The sequence below is a fragment of the Lactuca sativa genome, chromosome 4, assembly GCF_002870075.4.
Source record: "Lactuca sativa cultivar Salinas chromosome 4, Lsat_Salinas_v11, whole genome shotgun sequence".
Classification (NCBI taxonomy): Eukaryota; Viridiplantae; Streptophyta; class Magnoliopsida; order Asterales; family Asteraceae; genus Lactuca; species Lactuca sativa.
In genome coordinates, this window is record NC_056626.2 from 146971424 (window position 1) to 146986955 (window position 15532).

General features: G+C 34.5%; 3 non-coding genes across 3 annotated transcripts; all 3 read right to left on the reverse strand.

Moving 5' to 3' along the window:
- Nucleotides 1-4105: 4105 nt before the first annotated feature.
- LOC111892335 (U2 spliceosomal RNA) lies at nucleotides 4106-4301 on the reverse strand. The gene has a single exon (XR_002850507.1). It is a non-coding gene; the product is annotated as a U2 spliceosomal RNA (small nuclear RNA).
- Nucleotides 4302-4621: 320 nt separating this feature from the next.
- Nucleotides 4622-4773, reverse strand: LOC128133971 (U4 spliceosomal RNA). Its single transcript, XR_008232292.1, has one exon. It is a non-coding gene; the product is annotated as a U4 spliceosomal RNA (small nuclear RNA).
- A 10282-nt stretch (nucleotides 4774-15055) lies between these two features.
- Nucleotides 15056-15219, reverse strand: LOC111892331 (U1 spliceosomal RNA). Its single transcript, XR_002850503.1, has one exon. It is a non-coding gene; the product is annotated as a U1 spliceosomal RNA (small nuclear RNA).
- Between the last annotated feature and the right edge of the window lie 313 nt (nucleotides 15220-15532).

Sequence of the window (15532 nt, forward strand, 5' to 3'; positions counted from 1 at the left end):
GTTGCAGCTCTCAAATACCATCTCCATCTCGAAGATCTAGTCCATAATCTCTACAAGTTTTGGGCTTCAAGAGATAATTGATGGCTTGGCACCCGCGAAGTTCTTATACTTACACCCATTTTCATCATTTCCTTCATTCCCTCTCTCAAGTTTATTTCTTCTAACCACTTGGGGTTCTATTCGACTAGCAGTCTTGCTATAATTTCCTTCCTCGGACTATTCTATATTCAACTCAGGTTTCTCAACATGCGTAGTAGACTCTCAACTTTTTCACGGATTAGATGCCTCATTTCCTCTCTTTTTTCGGCTAATAGAGCAATAATTGTTGCCATAGTGACAAGTTCAACTACTAGCACTTCATCGGGTGCACGCTCAATCACTCATGGCTCTGGCTGTTGGTTTCCATTAGCATTTCATATATCACTGTGTATTCTCTCCATGAAGTTCTATACACCAAAGCCGACATTATGTGTACAGTGACGAGAAGTTAAGATAGGAAAGCTCCATTTACGATAGACGTATAAATTTCCTTATTACTCAGAAAAGTTATATGTCAATTCTAATATCGTAATTATACGTTTAGAAACCTGAAAACATAAAATTTCTAGTTTCGGTTGGCAATAGACAATAGATCCGATCAAATAATACCATCCTAAGGCACATAAGGCGTATTATAGCTATACCATAAATCATTTAGCATATAAAAGAAATTTAGGCATCTTCCTATAAGCTAGTGCTTGTGTATATTCAGGCATACTTCCTAAATGTGGTAGACACTCATCTGACAATCTTCACTTAACATTTTATGTTTAAGTGTATAAATCCTACAAGTTACTAGTTTGCTTAAACTAATTCTCTGATACCAACTGTGACATCCCCAATTTCGTGGTAAGAAAAGACCAATTTATTTATGCTTATTTAAAATCAGGGTATCATTTTTAAAGAATAATATTGTGGAATTTGTTCCCAAAAAACATGATGATGATATTATAAAAATATTTCCAAAGAAATGTATTTTATTTATATTAAAAACTTTGGGTTGTTGTCGTCAATACAATATATAAGCATAAACGGAATTAATATAGGCCTTACAAACATGTATTATTCTACTTACATATAATCCATAAATCTCTCATCAATCATCACACCCGTGCTCTCATGCCACTACCTGTAATATAAGAAACTGAGTGGGCCAGGCTTTGGATCCTAGTGAGCACATATGGTTTTCAACCCACAATAATTAAATTCTTTTAATTATATACTTTTATTAATCATTCTACCCGATTACCCATTCCCGTTATCCGCATTTTCTATTCATAAAGCATCTAATTCGAGGAACCTATCCTAAGGATCATCTTCGGGATAGACAAATATTCTCATGGGATTCCTTAGCAATATATGTCAATAAGGAAACCGAGGGGATGGGCTACACCTAGTGACCATTTAGTTCAAAAACATCTACATGTTGCGAGCCTGCTAGCGTTCCATTGGACTGTCTAGAATGGTTCGTGGTCATTGTCTATACTCTGTTAGATGACAAGATCATTTTTAAATTCAAGGCATCTCATCATCTATTTCATCATTCATCTACCCATCTCTATCCAATATATTGATACGTATAAAAATTACATAAAGTTTAAATCAAGTAAAACATGTATAAATAGTTCATCTAGCATAGCTATCAGGAACACAAATAATAGGCACATATAGCATGTAATTATCTTAAATATTTCATATCTATGTGTAAGATGAAAGTAACTACACACTCATCTGTTAAAGTGATGACTCAAAACATGGACATCGCTTCACTTCTAGCAACCCACTTTTCCGTTTCCGTAACCTAGTATCACTAAGTCTTAGTCTAATACTCTACATGACTAAAAATAGTCTAGACCTATCAATCATTCCAATGAATACCAATTGTTCTATCAAATAAGGATCAAGCAGGTAGGACAGTTGGGAGAATCATTCCAATGAATACCAATAGTTCTATCAAATAAGGATCAGGCGTGTAGGATAGTTGGGAGGCAAGACCATTTCAGTGTATAGCCTTTTTGAAATCCAACAACCAAGCCAACATGACCGTTCTAAACACCTCTCCGATTAAGTAGATCAATCAATATTATAACTTGGATTTACTGATAGTTCTTATTTATAAATTCATAACAACGACTATGACTTTAAATATAAATTACACTAAAATAAAGTAGAGTGTAATTTAACTTACAAGGATTCCCTAGACAAAAGTCTGGAAATTGCAATGGCTGAACTTTGGGCTAATAGTTACTAGACATCGGGCGCCTAGGGACCTCAGAACTTGCCAAAAGACCCTAAACTCTAACAAAATTCCAACCAAAATGGAGTGAGAGAGAGAGAGAGAGAGAGAATAGGATTGGTGTGTGGAATGAATGAACAGCTATTTATAGGCTGCTAATAAAATATAGTTTAAATAAGAATTTCACAATATAAATAATGTAATGGTGGACTTAGACATGTTAGAATTAAATGGCTAAAGGGACACACTTTGGTATTTTATGTATCTATTAGTCGTAGGGCCTAAACTTTTAAAATTTTACATGCCCTAGAATCTTTTGTTCGACCTTGTCCCCTATGGTGGAAAAACGTTAATTAAATGCTTGTGTATCATGTGTTGATTAATTGTCATTTACACTTTCTGATCTTGGTATGTTTGTTTCTTTATATCTTAGGCATTTTTATAGTATTTATACATCCTAGTGTTTTAGCTGTTTCGTTGTTACCTTCTATGTACACTTGTTTATGTGACCAAGTGTGTTGATGTTCTTTTAGATGTGAATTTCATCGGTTGTGAAATAGGTGTATTGTTATGGTAGTTGTTTAGGCACATAATCACCAACAGTTGGACTCCCTCCAGAAAGCTGATGACGGTGTATGACGGAAGCTCAAACAGATTCCTAATAATCATTATGTGCCTTAAGAAAGATGATTTGATTTCATTTTATGTGAAAGAGATGCTCTAATTTTGCATGTGCGGTAGAAATCATAGCATCTTTGAGGAATGGTATTTCCGACAGAGTCAAACAATCCTATTTGAATTGAACTCCCAACATTAATGATCTGGCCTTTTGTTGATGCTTACTAACTAAGGTGATGCAAGATAAGCCAACACTTATGAGCTATATTTGTGTCTATACAGAAACCCTTCGGAAATCACATATTTCTTTTATGGTTACAAACAACCCAAAGTGTAGAGGAGCTCTCATGATTGAGATGTAAAGAGAAAGTTGATATTGAAAAGTCGAGAAAGGAAAAATGTGACACGGAGTCATTTGGTCAACACGTTCTACCATATTTAGACAAAAATCTACACCTTGAACAAATCCTGAAATTTTGAAAGCATCGTTTTTTGTAACATATCCAACCTAGGCCATGGAGATCACCAACCTAGGCCATGGACCTTCTTGATCGCCCATAGACCCTGTCCAGGTAAGTGAGTTTTCCATTCTCCTGCCCTCACCTTTTATGCAACAACCCAGCTTCTGTTTTCTTTCTTCAGCCTCCAATGTGGGATCAGGTTCACATCATATATTGTAGTGTTCCATTAGTTCCTCTTTCCTCTGGGCAAAACGCACAGCCAAATGGCAGTTATATAATTGCATTATTTCAAGTGTGTCTGGGCCTGTTAGATCAATACGGTCTCTCCCTCTTAAGAGAATTGTAATCTCTGATTGTGGTAAATGGGAGAAGTCCATTCCAAAATTGAAGATTAAGACAAAGTTGATGCATGCTTCTGAATTACAATGTTTTCTTTGGATCAAATAAATAGTCATAATCAAATTCCACATAATATGCTTATTTGTTCTGTAGTAGTATTACCGATGTCAAGTTATAGATGCAGTGTATAACAGGAACAGTAGTGCGATCAGGAAACGTTGATAAAAGCGATCACCATCTTACTAATTGAGCAGGATCTGTTATACTATATATGCCTTCCGAACACAGGAAAAGCTTGCTTCCTATCTTACTAATTAAAGGCCAATATATATAAGTTTTAAACTTACATTAACAAGGTAAGAAGTAAAGTCTTCCATTCAAAACTATTAAAAGTACTTTTAGACTAGGATTAGAGGGGTGCGCCACGCCCTGGCTGTAGTGCAACGCTAAGGCGACACTCGAGAGACCCAGCAGCAAGCCACTGTGATGGACTCTCCCCCATAAAAAATAAGATTAATATCGAGTAGGCCGATGGCCTACATATCAGATATTAAACTGATAAGAACAGATACTACACTTGATCTTAGCCAAAAGGCCGAGAAAGGTATGCTTTTTGTTTTCTTGGGGCTTGGTTTCTATAGCCACTGCCATCTTGTATGTAATCTTCTCTCACCCGATGTGGGAGAGCAAACCTTCATTTTTGCTGATTTAATCTCCCGTATATGTAGAGTTCACAAACATCAATGCATTTAATTGGTCAAAAATACTATCCATATTTAATTACAATACAAAAAAAAATCACATAATTACTAACAGACTTTTTTTTGATTACATGAAAACTGTCTGATTATTAATATTACTCTTAGGCCATCTAATTAGGAGGGAGGATTAGGATATACTAAAGTTTTGACAAACTAAGAATTTTTAGGGCTTCCCAGTCAAAGGAAACCCTTCCAGAAATTCTCGATGGCCAAGGGAGACCCAAGGCCAAAGAGGGGGTTTGGAAATAGTTTTCAACCAGCAATTGACGCGCCTCGGTTAATACCTCATTAGCTGCGTCATTGCCCCAAGCGCAAAGATGCTTGTAATGCTCCTCCACGTCACCTTTTATTCTTCCCTCTCTTTCAACACCTTCTACTTTCCTACCGATGTGGGACTAACAAAACTCTTTAATTTCTCCCAGTCCCTCTACAGAAACGCAGGCATCATCATATACCTACCTCATCCTTTATTTTCAGTTTATAATTGAATAACATGCAATATACAGTTCTTTAAAATGACAAGTTGTTATTTTTCATTTGTTTTTTATTGCCTGTGCGGGTAACTAATTCAGAATTAACTGACAACCAACGTTATTTGTTTATTTATTTATGGTTCCCAACCCTCTTGTTCTGTTTACAACTTTTTACTATTCTTTTATATATATATATATATATATATATATATATATATATATATATATATATATATATATCTACTGACTGTGATTTTAAGGGAGACGCCGCTGCTTCTTTTTTTCTAGTTATATCGTGTGGACCATTCATTATTAGCCTCTGGAGTGTTCTTTGTTCGGTTGCTTTCCATCGTGACACCAAGTTCCAATACCACCACACTCTTTACATTAGAGATGTAAACCCATGGCTTGAGCTAATTAACAAAAAAGCATATGTTGCCCAGCCGCCCCAATCATTTAGAGCATATGGTATGGGCAACGAGAACTTCTATTTTTGCTGATGTGGCATCTCATAACATTGTCATAACACCATGAACACCATTTCCTCCTTCATGTTAAGGCATATCTTGTTGGCGTTATGACATATTGAAACGGGAACTTTGATTGGTTGTACATTTCTTCTCTCTTTATTATTCTCCTCTTATCCGCCTTATAACATGGTCATAACACCATAAACACCATTTTCCCCTTGGTGTTATAAGTTGTTAGAACACCATCTCAACGGGCCCATACCTAATGCTTGTAAAGGAGTCCATGCAATGGGAGCCCATCCATTGAGAAGTGGAGTCCTATATTGTTGATGTTGGGATTAGAACCCAATCATCATCCCTTGCTCATCTTTGTTATGTGATTTATCTCTCATGTGATCGTTGTGTGGCGTGTGTTGTGGGGGAACTACGAAATTTAAGACTTGGACACTCTAAGACCTCATTTTGGGTGCCAAATACAGAGAAAAATATTTTGTATCATGTGTCTACTTTGCTTTTAAGGGGGACTGTGGGATTTAAGAAACGACATTCACGATGAATCTTTTAAAAAGGGTGTGTGAAGAACCGGAGACTCTTTTTTCAAAACAGTATTGTGAAAGTGTGCTATTGTATTTCGGTTAGGAGTAGTAAAATGACTTTGGATTGTTGTACTTGGTTAAACTCATCTAGCTCGAATATGTAAATTGTTGAAATGGCATGTTTTTCCTCGCTACCTTGTGCCTAACTTGGGCTCATTTTTTTTCTTAATATATGTCGATTTAAAAAATAAATGTACATAATAGTATCATCCCTCCTCAAAGTTATTATGATTTACATTTTTATATAATATTTTTGGAAATAAAAGTACAGAAGCGTCCATGGTGATAAAAGCTTTAATAAATAACTAAGTATGCTAGCACATCGAGGAGGTGGGAGATAGACAAACTATATTTCTAGTGATAGGTTATCGATAGAAACGGCCGGTCAATATTACAGTGCTTGATGTGTTCATAAAACATGTAATTATAGGAAATATGGGTAGCACATCTATTATGACACCCGATCACATTTGGTGATGAAAAGGAATACCCATATCTTATACAAGCCAATGGAGATACACAATTTCTTAGTAAAAGTAATATTACCGTATTCATAATACTATCGAGTAATGATAGATTATTTCTTGCTAAATGATGAGATAAAAGATGTAATATCCATCAAAATTACGACTTTACACTAGTACAAAACGGACCTGTTACACTGGTTTTTAAAAAAGGGTGGTCATGGGGGTTTTGGGAATTTGCATCACTAAAGATCATTAATCAAACTTCAGTAATGTTTTAGCCCACATGTTAGCTAAAATCCGTCACCATTGCAAACTATTTTCGCACATTTTGTCATTGTTTTACATAAAAATTGTGACAAATATTAGCCAATAATCACGGAAGATTATTGTGACCAAAAGTATTTATTATGATATTTAAAAAAACATGTGATTATATTTATTTTATGATAACGATTTAATTTCATATATATATATATATATATATATATATATATATATATATATATATATATATATATATATATATATATATATATATATATATAAAATTAATGATTTTGAATATTAAAAAATAAAAACATTTGACTATAAATATTTTATTATGACATTTAAAACATGAAACTTGAAATTAAAAGTATGTTACAGTTACATTTTATTTTTTATTTTATCTAAATATAAAAAATGGTAACCATAAAAGAAAAAAAAAGACATGTGGCTATAAGAGTTTGTATGGTAACCATAAAAGAAAAAAAAGACATGCGACTATAAGTGTTAGTTTCGTGACAGTGTTGACAGTATTCGGAGGAAGTATAATTTTTTTCCGTCATTTATAAAATTTCAATTTTCCCTCTTTACTAAAATTTTATTATATTTTCCCACTTTACCAAAATTTAAATATTTTTATTTCCCCCTTTCTCTAAAAAATTTAGACCTAATCCTCATTCTCTCTTTTTCTCTAGTCGTCATCTTCATAATACTTTGATTCGCTACTTTCTTTCTCATACCCAATGACATACATCATCGCTCGTACCGGAACTGCTACACTACACAGTCGACGTTGTTCATCAATGTACATGTTGACGCCATCGTCCTACCCTTAAGCGATCATAAATTTTGTGTTCATCTTCACCCTTCAACCACATACACGAAGCAATCGAATCTACCGCCGTTCCTTCTCCTCTAAAATCCCTCCGACATCAGACCTTATGATGGGTTTTACATGTATTAACGCGGATAAATCATTAACACTTAATAGTATATGCAACCTATAAGATCTATGTTATAACACTATCGTAGTAACATTCTATTGAACAACAATAATCCTATGAACCCTAGGTACTTTCTAGATTGAAAAACAAGCTAAAAATTACATACCTTTTTTATTTTGTAGTAACAATCAAAAATCCGTTCTTCTTTGATTTGGAAGCTGAAACCACAAGTGTCGTGCCTCTAATTATTCACTCTTAAACCCTAACAACCAAGGAAACTTGAAGAGAGAGGATATAAGAGATAAAATTTTAGTTATACTCTTGAGGAGTCAAGTGGCCATAATTTATAGGCTATGAGACTCTATTTATAGCTGACCAAGAAAGCCTATATAACCCTTGATTAAAATAATAATATCTTAGATCAGGTAATTATTTGGTTTCACCACCCTAAACCCACCAGCACCTCCTTATAGCCTATACTTAATCCCCACCACCAGCCCAACCCTTCCCCTCGTCGATTTCAGCTCGAAAACAGAAGGAGAACCAAAGGCAACAACTACTCGGAACACTCCCCCTACCACTTCGTCGGAGCTCATGCCACCGTGTGCCACCGCCATCAGCCACCTCTTATGACTGTAAGTAACCTCCACTTCCGTCTTGTTTAGTTAGGTTTTATTTTCATTATATTTATATGTTTATGTTGATGTGAAATTATTGGAGTATATTCGAACGTGCAATTTTGATAACCAATTATCGATGCTTGTTTGTATTTGGTAAATGATGGTTGAGTTTAAAAAAAAAGGCATATGTTGCACTACCGCCCCCATCTTTTAAAGGTGTCCCAACTGGAGCCCATCGTTTGATATGTGGAGTCTTATATTGTTGGTGTTGGCATTAGAACCCATGCATCATCCCTTGCTTGTTTGTGTTATGTGACGTATCTCTCATGTGATGGTCATGTGTCGTGTGTTACATGGGGAGCTACGGAATTTAAGACTTGGATACTCTAATACCTCATTTCGGGTGTCAAATAGAGAGAATTCTTCTGTATGATGTGTCTACTTCGCTTTTATGGGGACTGTGGGAATTAAAAAATTACATTATCGATAAATCCTTTAAAAAGGGTGTGTGGAGAAATAGAGTATTGTTTTAGCAACATGTTAGCTAAAATCAGTCACCATTGCAAACTATTTTCACACATTTTGTCATTGTTTTACATAAAAATCTTGACAAATACTAGCCAATAACCACGGTAGATAAATGTGACCGTAAGTATTTTAATCTGAAATGAAATAAAAACATGTGACTATAAGTGTTTAATGATAGTAGTTTAAGTTCATACGAGTGTCTACAATTAATTATTTTGAATATTAAAGAATGACAACATGTGACTGTAAGTGTTTTATTATGACATTTAAGAAAATAAAACTTATAATTAATAATATTTTATAGTTACATTATAATTTTTATGGTATTAATTTAAAAATAGTAAAGATAGAAGAAAAAAACATGTGACTATAAATGTTTGTATGACGACGGTGTTGAAAAGTGAAACTAGTATTTTGAGGGATTACAATTTTTTCTCCATCATCTATAAAATTTTCAATTTTCCCTCTTTACTAAAATTTTAATATTTTTCCTTCTTTTAACGAAAATTAGATTTCATTTCGCTTTGTCTCTAAAACAATAGATCTAATCGCTCATCCTATATTTTTCTCTGACTGTCGTCTCCAAAACAGTTGGATTCACTACTTTCTTTCTCATACTCAATTACATCCATAACAACCCTTATCAGAACTGCTACACATTCGACGCCAATCATCAATGTCGACGCCAAAACACCCATCATACCCTGAAGCGATCATCGATTATGTGTTCATCTTCACCCTTCAACCAGATAAACGATTCCATCGATTATTTCGTCGTTCCTTCTCCTCCGACATCCTCATCTCCTCTGAAATCCCTCTCTGACATCAAACCTTATCCTCTATTGGTGTTCGATTCTACATCAACACATTTCGTCGACATCATTTGTTCTCTCGTGAAACGATTCCACACAACTACAGGTGCTTTCCCACATCACCATCGACACTACTCCCCAACACCACAACCTCTTTACGCCGGGCTCAAACATGGATTTTGATTTCCTAAACCATCTCACCATCACCAACACAACCTCTTTTAGCTTCTTTTCTTTTTATGGTCTTTTGGTGGGTTTACGATGCAAATAGTTGTTGTTAATTTATCACCTGGTTCTTTAATCTTTGTAGATTCTCATTCTTAAAGACTCCTAAAAGTTAATCCAAATCAAAATATTTTTCAATCTGGTGACCGAGTTACCTTGGGAGTAATGATTATTCTCCGTTGAGCTTATGCATTCAATTATTTTTGCATTACTTGAATCTATAAATTAATCTATTCGAATTCCAACATATGTAATCACTAAAGGAAGAAGTTTGTGTATCCAGGTTCGTTGTATTACTGTATCCAGTTAGCCTTTGTCTTTTCCTTTTTTATTTCTTTATATATTTGATTGTCAAGTGTTTAGATTTAAGTCTTTAACACTGTCTTGTTTAAAATAGGTAATGTGTTGGATTCAGAGAAAACTGAGATAACTAGAACAAAAGGAAATCAATTGAAACAAGGTATCGAGTGTTCGTTGTTGCTTTCTTAACTCAGTTAATCGAGTTAGTTCATTTAGGTTTTAATTTTATTCTAGTTATCTGTTTATGTTGATGTGAAAATATTGGAGTATTTTTAAATGTGTAATTTTCATAACCAATTATCCATCATTATGTGTGTTTGGTGAATAATGGATGAGTTTAGGTTGTAAAAAGGAGCATCTCTAGTCATCATTGCTTTTTTTTGTCTGTAGGTACTATAAATTTGTCAGATTTTCTTTATCTCATATTGTTCTGACAATCTGATAAATAACGCTCACCATGTGTTTAAATAGATGGCATGATCATGCTAAATTACATGAGTTCCCAATGTAAATGAGTTTGATAGAGAGATTTATTAGTTCATTTTGATCCTTATATTAGTTATTATTCCACATATGGACATGCATATAAGCTAGCTGAAGAGATAAAGAAAAGGGTTGCATATGTTGAATGGTTGAACCCAATATATGGCAGGTAGGTAATCAAATAAATATATTTCTTAATTTGAACTTATTGTAACATCCCAGAATTTAGGTCATAGACTACAAACGACTAAATTACAATAAATATTTTTGTAATTTAACTCATTCAATTATAGTGCATCTAATGTAAAATAAATGAGTTCATTTCAAATATTATAAGATATCAAACGATACCTTACTTCCAAATGTGGAAAATGTCAAACAAATCAAACAGCTCAAACTGTAACACTGGGTAATGCCTCTGGAAAACTGAAAATTTGTATTAAGTAGTTAGAAGCAAATCAAACATTAAAATCTTATAGTACGTGTTACTTTATTTCTGAAAATTTAAAAAACGTCTAAAATGGAGTTCGTATGAAAAATATACAATAGTTTTAAGAAAACAGAAAGTAAAACACTAATTTTCTTTAATCGTGTAAAACGGAATCGATTCGTTGAGGCACTTACACACCTCTGATGGAAATTCCGAGAGCTTTTCTGGGCTCATGTTATAGCCTAATATTTGATAACATACTCAAAATATTTTTAGCAAAAATATTTGCAAAAATCGAAAAATCGAGCATTATGGGCTATTTAGACGCGAAACTTTAAACGCGATTTTCTGGAGTTTCGTAACTCGATAAATTAATTTGTATGAGTTTTTGAAATCCTTGAATTAAACTATATTTATCGGCACGTTCCAAAAATTTCTTGACATCAGAACCCTGACGCACCCGATTATGTGTGTTTTTGGGTATTTAAAGAGTGTAACCTCATGTGGGGCCCATATGGCTTTGCTAGTAGATAGAAAAATCAGCTCTTTTCCCAATTTCTCAAGCCCACGTGCCTCTCTCCGTCCACCACTCCCTTCCTTCTAGGGATGCAAATTTTACCCATCGATTCGGGTACCCGCGGGTACCCGACCCGTTAGGGTCGGGTTTTAACCGGTTTAGCGGGTAACGGGGCGGGCACGGGCGCAGATTTTTATACCTGCAGTGGGGACGGGTCGGAGACGAATATGACACTATCCGACCCGTTTAAAACCCGATTATATATATATATATATATATATATATATATATATATATATATATATATATATATATATATATATATATATATATATATATATATATATATATATATATATATATATATATATATATATATATATATATATATATATATATAGTGTTTATGGAAAATTGATTCGTGAATCACAGTATCAAGACGACGCTTCGGAATTGACTCCTCGTTTCTTCAAGCCATTAACTGATCTCACTCTCTCTCTAATCTCCTTTTCTAGAATCAAAATTTTTTATTTCATTATAAAAGATGCGGCCACCCTTCGTCTTTGATTCTTAGTTCTTCACAAAATCACGACATCAATCTTTCACCTTCAAGCTACCTTGCTATCATCACCGATTCAGCGCTCATGGAATCAAAAGTCCCAGCTACATCCCAAAATCCTAAGCCCTAAGTTTTCAATTTTATTTTCTTACCCTCGATTTTGGTATTATCGATTTCTGGTATAATCGATTCTAGTATAATCGATTTCTTGTATAGTCGATTTCTGGTATAATCGATCCTGGTATAATCGATTTCTTGATTGAATGATTTTTGGTTGTATATGTTTTGACTGATGCTGGTTATAATCGATTTCTTAATCACTAGATTACTTACACTCATTTTTGTTATAATCGATTTCATGACTTGAACTTGATTACAACCATTGAATCTTTTCTCCTTTAACTTATTTGTTACATGCTTTTGATTTTATTTTATTACACTCGATTTTGGTGTTAACCTATTAAACTAATGGATTTGTATCTTTTTTTAGTGATGTTGGTTACAATCGACAACTTAGTCACACGATTTCTTACACTTCATTTTGTTATAATCAATATCATGCCTTCAACTTGATTGCAGCCACTGAATCTTTTGTTGCTGTAACATATTTGTTAAATGTTTTGTCTAGAAAGTAGAAACTTATTAAGTCAACATTTTTTTCTTCTGTTTTGGTTGTAACTAAAATATGATTTCTAGTAAAACAGAAATCTGATTGTTGCATTAAGTGGAACTGATTTCTAGCAAAGTGCATTGTTTTTACAGTATCTTTTTTACTGCATATATGTAATTGTTTTTTGTATTATCAATGAATTAATCTAATTTCTAGCAAACTACATGTTTTTAGCAGCATCTATGTTCTATCAATCCGATTTCAACCATATTTTTTTGTTTTTTTTGCAGTGACACTCAGGATAGATAACCCCCACAACCAAGTGTTGATGTTGCTGGAACTACAGATGGGCAGGTTGTTAGAGCAACAAATGGACAAGTTATTGAAGTTATAAAAGATGATGAAGCCGGTCCAAGCTTTGTGGATTTTGATATTTAGTTCATGAAAAATTGTTGTTTTTATTTTAGTTATTTAACAAACATGAGGATGTGTGCGTATCTTTTTCTTTTTGTTTTTACTATTTTGTGTACGAGAATGAAGTATGAATTGTTGAATGTTTAGTTATCATGATTATTACTATGTCTTTTTTATATATATCTCAGATTTATTAAAAAAATGATTGGATCTTTTTTACTTAACGGATATCCATCGGGTTCCCCGTATCCGACGGGTTTTCTTTTACCCGAATCCGTCGGGGATTTGGCGGGTCGGGGGCGGGTACGGGTGTTGGGGTCGGAGTTCGGGGGTGGGGATGGGTATTGTAGTATCCGACAATATCCGCCCCAGTTTGCATCTCTACTTCCTTTTTGCTTACACTCCATCTCCAATTGTACAAGACATATCTCCATCTTAAGTGTTTGATTTAATTTGAGAGTATGGCTTCCTTAGGCATGTGAGTGCCTCGTTAGGCTATAAATAAAAGCTCATGTCTTCCCTAAATCATCACAACATCAGCCATCATCTCCTCTTTCTAGTTCTTGATCTCTTTCTCTCTAAACTCTTTCTATCTCACTCTCTCAGTTACACACACACACACACCCCACCATACACCACCGTTCCACCACCCTAAACCCACCAGCACCTCCTTATAACCTATACTTAATCCCCACCACCAGCCCAACCCTTCCCCTCGTCGATTTCAGCTCGAAAACAGAAGGAGAACCAAAGGCAGCAACTACTCGGAACCCTCCCCCCTGCCACTTCGTCGGAGCTCATGCCACCGCTATCAGCCACCTCTTATGACTGTAAGTAACCTCCACTTCCGTCTTGTTTTTTAGTTGTTGATTCTTGCCCTTCATCGATCGATCAGAAGCCACAGGACCTTTTTTTTTTTTTTTTTTTTTTTTGCGTGTGCATGGACTCGACGAGAAGAGAGGAGGTTACAGGCCTCCAGTTAACCAAACATACATGCCAAATAAATTTTCTAACCCCATTCTCAAAAATTTTACAAATCTAGTCCTAAGCTTTTAAACTTCATTTTAAAATGTCCAAAATTCACCCCTCTTGTGGAAATATTTCAAAACTAGTCCTAACCATTTCAAACTTCATTTTAAAAATGTCACAAACTACCCTTACTTGAAAAATCTATGAATATAAGTCCAAGATTTGAATCTTATAAACTAAATAACCCATTTGTAGTCCTTATTTGGAAATCATTTACAAACCAAGTCCATTTAATTTATCTAAATTAGTATTGGAACCTATACTTTGGTTAAGTTAACAAATAACCCTCCACATATTAATTTATATTAATATTTCCTTAGGTAAACTAAATTTATCATACTAAAGAATGTTTGGATGTGAAATTGAATGATACAAGATATTTGGACGTGCAATTTGAAAGTTATTATGCGAGGTTTATTAATCCGAATCGGAGAATTGTGATAATAAAATATATTTTAAATAAGAATTTCACGAGATGAACATTGTAACGGTGGACTTAGACATGTTATATTTAAATGGCTAAAGGGACACATTTTTGTATTTTACGATTTCCCCATTCTTACAAAGCCCGGTCCAGATAGAGTAACCAACATAACAAGGGAGAGGTGTTACAAAAGGAGCTCTCATGATTGAGACGTAAAGAGAAAGTTGATATTGAAAAGTCGAGAAAGGAAAAATGTGACACGGAGTCATTTGGTCAACACGTTCTTTCCATATTTGGACAAAAATCTACACCTTCAACAAATCCTGAAATTTTGAAAGCATCATTTTTTGTAACATATCCTCTTTAATTTTTATTTTCAGATTTAAGTTATTTCAAAGAAGCAATAAAAAAGCTAGATGTTGAAACTAGGATATTGGTAGGGGCCGCGCGAACGCAGGCCCCCACTGGCACAAATTATGACATAGGTTCGACCAACTTGGGCCGACCTTAGACAGGCACCTCTCCGTAATGTGCAATGGAGATCACCAACCTAGGCCATGGACCTTCTTGATCGCCCATAGACCCTGTCCAGGTAAGTGAGTTTTCCATTCTCCTGCCCTCACCTTTTATGCAACAACCCAGCTTCTGTTTTCTTTCTTCAGCCTCCAATGTGGGATCAGGTTCACATCATATATTGTAGTGTTCCATTAGTTCCCCTTTCCTCTGGGCAAAACGCACAGCCAAATGGCAGTTATATAATTGCATTATTTCAAGTGTGTCTGGGCCTGTTAGATCAATACGGTCTCTCCCTCTTAAGAGAATTGTAATCTCTGATTGTGGTAAATGGGAGAAGTCCATTCCAAAATTGAAGATTAAGACAAAGTTGATGCATGCTTCTGAATTACAATGTTTT